The 8,762-nt window shown below is 36.2% G+C and overlaps 1 pseudogene; it reads right to left on the reverse strand.

Annotated features, from left to right (window-relative positions):
* Window positions 1-3,844: 3,844 nt before the first annotated feature.
* On the reverse strand, window positions 3,845-7,062 carry LOC102965959 (annotated as a pseudogene).
* Window positions 7,063-8,762: the final 1,700 nt, after the last annotated feature.

The raw sequence follows: 8,762 nt of genomic DNA on the forward strand, positions 1-8,762 counted from the left end.
CATTAGTTCTATGACCTATTTCTTATCAAGTGCATTTTGATTTCTTTCAAACTCAGAGAAACTGAAATTATACCTTCTAACACAATATAAATGACTTATCACTAGTTTGAAATTGATTATATTTCACATTGGGAACAATTTAAATCTAAAAGGACAAAGTATCATGTTTAACGTTGAACCTTACCCTATAGTATGATTGAAATTAATAAAAAAAATCAGACTTTTTGTCTAATGAACTGTGAATAATGAAGTTTTATTAAAATGCCTAATTTGTTTAGGTACATGCATTGCCTAGTTACCCAATTATTCTGGCAAAATTACAAATGAAGAAAGTTGAATTTGTTAAATTAAGGAGGTCATTGAAGTAATTAAGACTGGTGAAGCATATTATTAATACTTTACAGGGGAAGGTAGTAATGCAAAATGTACCTGTTCCCTTATGTTCAGGCTTGTAATCGAAATGGAATTTATTTACTTAAGACCTCAGAAAATAGTGTGTGTGGGGGCATGTGCGTGTGTGTGTGTGTGTGTGTGTGTGTGTGTGTGTTAGGTCATTATTAAGACTACAACTAAGACATTAAACAAGAAAATAATTTGGGGCTTATTCCATTTTATGAAGTGAAACAATGGCTTATTAATAAGTAGAAATTAGCACAAATAGAGATACGAATGTGTGATAACTTTTAGTTTAAAACAGACACCTAAATGAAAAATATCACCAAAAATAATTCATTTAAGAATATTAGCATTAGTCATCCCAATTTCCCTTTTTAATTAGCTAATATGCCTGAGAGAAAGGGAAAAAGACATATAATGAAAGTGCTAAGGTAGTGTATATAGAAAAAAGGGCTGAAGAGTAGGAGATAAGAGAAATGAATAACAATACATAAGTACTTTAGGTACAAATCATGAAATTCACTTCAATTTGCATCACAGGAATTTGAGTAAACATTTCTTGTAGTATAAACTACTAATAACTACCATGTATCTCATAAAAATTCTGTAAAAATATGAATTTCTCATTTACTACATGTTTTGAAGTATATTTCTAGTTCAAGTGAACTTAAATATTTATAAGTGAATGACAGACAATTTTTCTTCCACTACAACATGGGAACAGGAGAATTGTAGAAACTAAGGTCTCATTTATCACTTTGCTCCCCAAAGCAGATTATGGATATTGATAGAGTTGTATCAGAGTCAGAGAAATCCTTTTACCCTGTTTCCCCAAGGTACACTCTCAAATAATCCAATGTTTTATAGAGGGTTTTCCCATAATCTGAAACATGTGAAAATGATTTTGTCTATTAAACACAACCACACAGCTGAAAAATTGAACTCACCAACCCAATTTACTTATTTACCTCAAACTTTGAAGCTGTGTTTTTAATAAACTTAAACTTAGCTGTCAAATTGGCTGCCCACCTATATAGACTAACATGGTATTTTCTGGTCCTATCTTCTAGTGTGTCAGGTAAGTAAGTGTACCAACTTCTCTTCTTCCTCTTTTTTTTCCCCTAAAGGAATTTCCTCTTTCTCTTGTCTTTTTTTTCCAGTTTTATACCCAAATCCATTATGAAGTCAATGATATGATTTATTTTACATATCTTTATTGACTCTGCGCTACATAAAAGTGTGATAATCACTAAAGAAATAAGCATGCATAAGACAAGATCTTATCATTGAAAATCCCTCAGACAAGAATGAGACAGTGTAAGGAATGAGTATGTATCTGGGTTTGAAGGTTATACAATTTTGAGGATGCTCGTTAAGAAAAATGTCACAGGATACAAATAAAAAACCATGTATAGGCACTTCAAGGAGACTATGCAAGTGAGGGGTTCTGGGTCTTAAGTTTCACTTGTGTTATGGTAAATCCACTACTGTTAGCATTATAATGATGATATATACAAAGTACTATGGGAATGCAACTGGTCAGATTATTTTCTCATATACTGTTACCATCTTCTTAAATGTTAGAGAAAGAAGTCTATTTCTGCCACCTATGGGAGTCAACTGAGATCTGATTAAAGCAAAATCTGAGCTAAGGCTGGTAAATAAGAAGCAGTTCACCAGTTAGAATAAGAGGGAAGGCAAACATTTCAGACAGCAAGAGACAGACAAATGACAAAAAGAGAGGAATTTGCACCTTTTTAAAAACTGCAATTATACACAGCATGGTTGCATCATGAATGTTCGAACAAGAAAACAAGAAAAATATGTATAGGTTGGACACTAGCCTGTTATCACTTAGAGAAGACTTTGGTTTTTGTTTGCCATGCTAAGTACAATTACTATATATTTTAAAGCAGTGAAATACTTAACTAGGCAGTTGTAGATCTTTTTTTGTAAACATCTCTAATTAAAATGACGTGTCACTCACCATAGTTTTTGAGTAAAAACTTATAGTTCATGCTGTGTGATATACAAATCATTTATTGTTCATATACTTATTATGGAACGTAGAAAAGATAAAAACTACCACTTAACACTCATATTAGTTTACATATTAAATATAAATCATGTAGAGAACATTATTTGTTCAGTGACTAGATATCATTAAATCACACTGAAAATATTTATATTGCCATCCAATTTTTCCCCATTTATATATGTACTTCCGTTTGCTCTGGAGAAAACTGCCAGGCTAATGACATTTAGAGTGATGACAGAATCATCTGTCAGCCTTCTCTGTAATTCTCTCCGGGCCCTGGCAGACAAATACATTTTCACATGCTATAAAAAATTAAGTACCAAAACAATATAAAAATAACTTTAAGGGTCTGATAAAATAGGCTAAAGCAAGGACATTGAAAGTTAATGCTTCTCTTTCTGCCTAAACTTGCCTTATTCAATTTCACAGATTTTATAAAATGTAATAATTCTTAAAAACCTACAGAGGGCAAAGAGAGACTAGTTCTTTTAAAGGAAGATACAAATAATGTTCTAAATGTAATTGTGAATCATCTAGATGACTCCAAATATATTTGTCTTATCATTTAGGATGGTTCCCGCTGAAGGTAACCAAAACCCAACACAAAGTGGCTTAAATTATAAGTAGAGCTGTGGCAAGTCCTGGTTCAGTCATGGCTTTGCTGTATTTAATGACTCTTTGTTTATGATCGTGTTACTAGTATTAATGGATTTAGTATTAATATAATGGCTTCAGCAGTTTGGTTCTCCCACTTATGTCCTGACAGGAAGCCCATTAGTTCCAGTGCTCCCAGCAAGAATGGCCACATAATTTTGTGTATGCCCAGTACTTAATCAGTGCCTGCCCAATAAAATACAACATAACTGTTCATTTAAATCAATCCTGCCCTTTCTTCCCAGCTGGGGATGTAGTCAATGTTTTCAGGTTGCACTGAGATACATGAGGAAGGAGGATTCTTAAACAAAAAGTTGAACACTATTCAAATAGTGCAAAAGGGAAATGAATCTTGGGCAATCAATTATGCTTATTGCAACTGCATAAAATTGAATGCCATTGCTTTATCTTCAGTACTCATTTATCTCCTGAAATGTTGTGATGACTCTGAATTTCTCTTCTTTATTTATTTTGCCCACAAATTACTATCCATATCTATACTGTGCTTGTTAAATACCAAATCTGACTTACCTTCTCAATGTTTTTCAGAATGCCATCAACTTTAGCAAAAAGTGTAAGTTCCATGGAATGGGCATCCAAAGTTTTTCATGGTATTTCTTATGACTTACTCATTGTACCTCCTGTTCCTTTCAACTATATTTCAGAATGAACATTGCAGGATTATAAACTATATGAGTTTTTATGCTTCTTTTGTTTCAATGCACTTGCATGCTTTTGCTATAATATCTGTGATCATTATTCCACCTTTCCCTGAACTTTTAGTTCTTTCCCAATAATCACAACTAGCTTACATGCCTCCTTGTTCAGGAAGGCTTCCTGAATGCCAAAGGCTACAGTGTTATCCAGACATCTATACACCTGTATAGTGTAGTTCATGGAATATTATTAGAAAAGGTCTATTAGTGTGTTGTCATATGAGGAGATCTCTGGAAGAACCGGTTCATGGCTGTGAACTCAGCTCCTGACACACAGGTGCACTTAATAAATATTTGCAAAATGAAACTACAGTACATATACTAATAGTGGCCTCATGTGCTACCACATTGATCCTCATTTCCTATGTCCCAGTTTTACATGATTTATTTTATGTCTTTAAAATATACTATTTCTTTTCTTTTTTTTCCCTTAATTTCTCCTGGAATTCCCTTATCATCTTACCAAGTTGACTCCAATTAACTCTTAAGGTCCCAGCCTAGAGTGTCATTGTTTTCCAGGCAGCTGTTTATGCCTCACATGTCCATGTTACGTTAGCCTGTTACACATTCATAGAATAGCCTGTGGTATCTTTCTCTTATAATACCCAGATTGAAGCATAAGGACTTATTTTATTTCCTTCTTTTTAATGCTAAATCATATTTCATTGTTATGTATAGGCCATATTTTCTCTTCTGTTCATCTGTCTATAGATATTTAAGTTGCTTCCATATCTTGGCTATGATAAGTAATGCTGCTGAACATGGGAGTGTATGTATATCTTCAAAATACTGATTTTACCTCTTTTGGATATATATCCCAAGGTGGGACTACTGGATCATATGGTAGTTATACTTTTAATTTTTGAGGAAACTACATGCTGTTTTACATAAGCTAAACCCATTTGTATTCCCACCACCAGTTTAAAAGTGTTTGCATTTTTCCAAGTCTTGCCAGTGCATGTTACTTCTTATCTTTTTTAAAGCTTATTTATTTTTTTAGTAATTTCTACACTAAGCATTGCAAATATCCAGTGAGAGAATTATTGGTGTATTCCTGTTTTCTTGGGTTAGTATGGATAGCAGTGAAGAAAGGATGATCTGATTGAGTGGGAGAGAACTGAAAAAAATTATAACTCTTAATGAGGTCATAGTAGTAAGTGTTAGGAAGAATTAGGAACTGTAAGATTTAGGAAGACAGAGAAAAAATATGTATGGCCAGAATATTGAAAGTTATGCTTTCAGAGATACAAATATAGAACTATAATAACCCGTAGCCACAATATTACAAAGTATGTATTATTTAAATAGTGAAAACACTAGTAATACAGAGAAATCAGATCAAATATCACATAGATTTATTTTTATTAAATATTTCACTATTTTTAAAATGTCATTTTTAATGTGAATATGAGTAAGTAGCTTCACGTTTTACTCTATAAGAAATCAATCAAATCTTAAGTTGATATTCTTAAAAGTAGATTTCACAGGCAAGTTGGTTCCATTAGATTCTGGAAACAAATAAATTGATATTATGTCAAATAATTTTGGCAAGTGCTGCATACCCTACGTCCCCCTTAGCTATTCACAAAGCTTAAAAAGACTGGAGGGTCTGATAAGTCCTGCAGTATAGCAATCTCTTTAGTTTTCAACATGTATATTACGAAAATGATTACAGGACCCCTCCTGCCAGACATTAGCAACTCTTACAATACTCTGAACCCTGTTTCTCAGAATACTCTTTGCAAATCATTGTTGTAAGCTAAACAATATACATACGTATGTATATATGTATGTATGTGTGAGTGTACACAGATACCTACATCTCAGAGAATTTACTGTGTCCAAGTAACAAGATTGAATTTCTATGTCTGGAAGCTATCCATGAATACAACATGTCCATTCAGTTAGTCAAAATGAGCTCCCCAGCCAGGATGGATGCTCTTTAGTAAAATTCCTGTAGGAATGAGTGGGAAGATTCTTTCCTGCTCAACTGAGCAGGGTGGTCTGCTTCCGCAGTCAACCTACAAGCCTGTATCTTGTTGCTGGGCTGGAATGGGTCCCTTGATTCATCCTAATCTGTGAAATGCCAGTGTTATCCACAGTTTGAAATAGGTCTGGACTAAAAGGGTAAGAAAAAAGCTTGCCATTTCAATTTGTCAGACGTTGCTGCAAGTACAATACTGAGCCTCTTATTAAAAACTAAGTGGTCTCTGCTCTGAATGAAAGGGCTAAATGTGATTGTAAGTATCCCTTCAAAAGAGCTGATTAATTTCCTAAAATAGGGGCAAACAGTGGCAAGAAATGTAACCTTGATCACCTACATCACATGGCCTGGCATGAGAACACTCAGATGATCTGTACCACTGTTTGTTTGTTTTTTTATTTGTTTGGTGTGGTTCCTGCATGTGGGGGACAATCTTTTTCCATTGGAGAAAATAATTGCCCTGCCCATTTTCACCACACTTCTGTGCTGTGGTATGTTTCATGCAGGTAATTCCTTCTTTCCTTCTGCCTCTAGTTTATCCCTCCTCTTACAAAGATGTTGGTATTATCTGGCATTCATATAAAGAGGCTCTTCTTCAAGCCTCTCTGTCCCAGGTAGAGGGATTCCTTGGATAGGATGCACAGATTCAGCACCAAGCACCATCATTAATTACCATCCCTCCTGAATTGACCATATAGCCTGCCATTGGTAGAGTTACAGTGGTGGGCCATTGCCCACTGCTGGTTTGTTGGTATTGGCCTCTGTCTGAACAGTCTGAGCTTCTGCCAAACTGGCTGCTGACATGGTGGTCACGCCTTGGTAGAGAGTGATGCCATCTGCATTAACTGGCTGATAGAAGATGGTCTGTCCTTCAATAGTCTGTGCTGCTTGCTGCTCCGAAACAGTGATCTGCTGCCGTGTTTGTTTCTGGCTGGCGCTGAAAGCTGCCTGCAGCTGCTGAATGATCATCTGCTGAGTAGGGTCCTGTTGGCCCTACACCTGCAACATTTGTCCTCTGTTTCTTCCCCAGTGCTGGATCTATCTCTACAGATCCAAGAAAATCTGCTACAAGTTCTGTGTCCCAGATACAGGTTCTTTTGTGATAATGTGACCTTGTCTACAAGGAACAGTTTAGGCAATGGCCAGTTGATGTGATTAATTGGCCAGTGATTAACACTGACTTATACCACTAATGGATGCCCCTGAACCTGCTACTGAATCTGACAATCTACTTTGTTGACATACATATTGCTATTTGCTACATTCTGTTCCATGGTCCAATTAAGTCAGAATTCCATTCACAAAGAGCTTCACTCTGGAGGTCCCAGAAAACTGTGAAGAACACTGCAGAGTTCAAGGGAATTTGTGGCAAGACCCCTTTGCACGTGGAACCTACCTGGACCTAATGGTGAAGGAGAAAGGGACACATCTCCACTTGGCACTAGCATTCTGCAAGGGTCAAGACCCCTCAGTGTACCTGTTCTAGTGGTGACATCCCTGCATGGGACTGGCCACTGAAGGCCTTCCTTGGACTGGAATGCCCAGAGGCACTTACTCATGGGCTCTGGGCCAGGGCCACCAACCTCTCTGCATATCTGGTTAGTCTCAGCTCAACTCTAACGGTTTTTTTTTCAACATATATTTATAGGCACACCCTTCTGTACACTGGACTGTATTAATTTCTGATGGAGATACAAAGATATTTAAGCAAAGATTATTCATAAAAACCATCTATAACACAGGAGGAAAAGTGAGAAAAGCACAGAAAATTCCTATGAAAAGACAAACTATGAGATAAAAGAAAAGTAGAAAGAAAGTTTTAGGGATATTATCAGAGTAACAACCCTGCCTGGAAATCAGAAAATAGAGTACAGAAAGAGCGATATTTGAGCATGATTTTTAACATGAAAAAGATTTTGATCAAACAAGTGGGGAAAGTATGGAAAACAGATAGGGTGTCTTCTAAAAAGTAGGATAACAGTCCAATTTGGCCATAACACAAGATACATATAAAGAAATTGAACCGAATTGTTGCTGTGTTCTCCCTCAAAATTTGCTTTTTTCTTTCTACTTCTCTGTTGCTCTTTTTGTCTAGTGTGGGCTTCTCATTGCAACCCCTCAAGTCAGCACTTCCTAGGTATCTGGCCTGTCACACTCATCCTTAGAGCTGACATCCACAGCCATGGCTTCATGAAAACCAGGAAGGCTGAGATGTCCATCCTAAACCAGTCTCCTAAACTCAGACCATTTCACCAAATTCCTCCTAGATTTCTCCCAATGAATGCCCCACAATAACCCTAAAAACATTATGTCGATCATTTCCTCACAAATCTATGTTGCCCTGAGTCCCCTAACTTAATCTATAGCAATAAAATGCTTGAGAAAAACAATAAGGAGGAATCCTTAGGCAACAATAATAATCATATGAGGTCACATCTCTAGACAATTTAGAATATCCCTCAGAAATCTTCCACCCAGAGGAAATGAGAGAGAATGACAGCAATCTACTCTAAAGATGGTTATACTGGCAACGGAATTTCCCTGAAATGTGCTTCTGTGAAGTGGAAGAAAAGAGCAGAATAGATTTTCAACTTTAAGGGAAGGCATGCAACACTAGCTGCATAATTTGCAGTGCTCAGTGAAAGATGAACAGTGGGCTCCTTTATTTAAAAATTATTAGGAATTATCAAGTCAGCAACAGTAGAGCATTGAACTGAGTGTCAGTCCCTTCCAAGTGCCAGCCCCGGGCGACTGCACAGCCCACACACCCTGAAGGCATCCGTGTGTGCAAGCCCTATAACCTGCCAGAATTGGTGAGTTATAAAGTACTTGGGGTTCACAGTAAAGGACAATAAGGTTATATTAAAGATAGGAGAGCATTCATAGAAAAATTTTAAAGAAAAGTAAAAGAAAAAGTGAGCTGTACATGAGAAAAAAATGTGACATCTAAATGTCCACTATTCTGTGCATCCTC

Source organism: Panthera tigris, chromosome A1, assembly GCF_018350195.1.
Source record: "Panthera tigris isolate Pti1 chromosome A1, P.tigris_Pti1_mat1.1, whole genome shotgun sequence".
NCBI classification, from domain to species: Eukaryota; Metazoa; Chordata; class Mammalia; order Carnivora; family Felidae; genus Panthera; species Panthera tigris.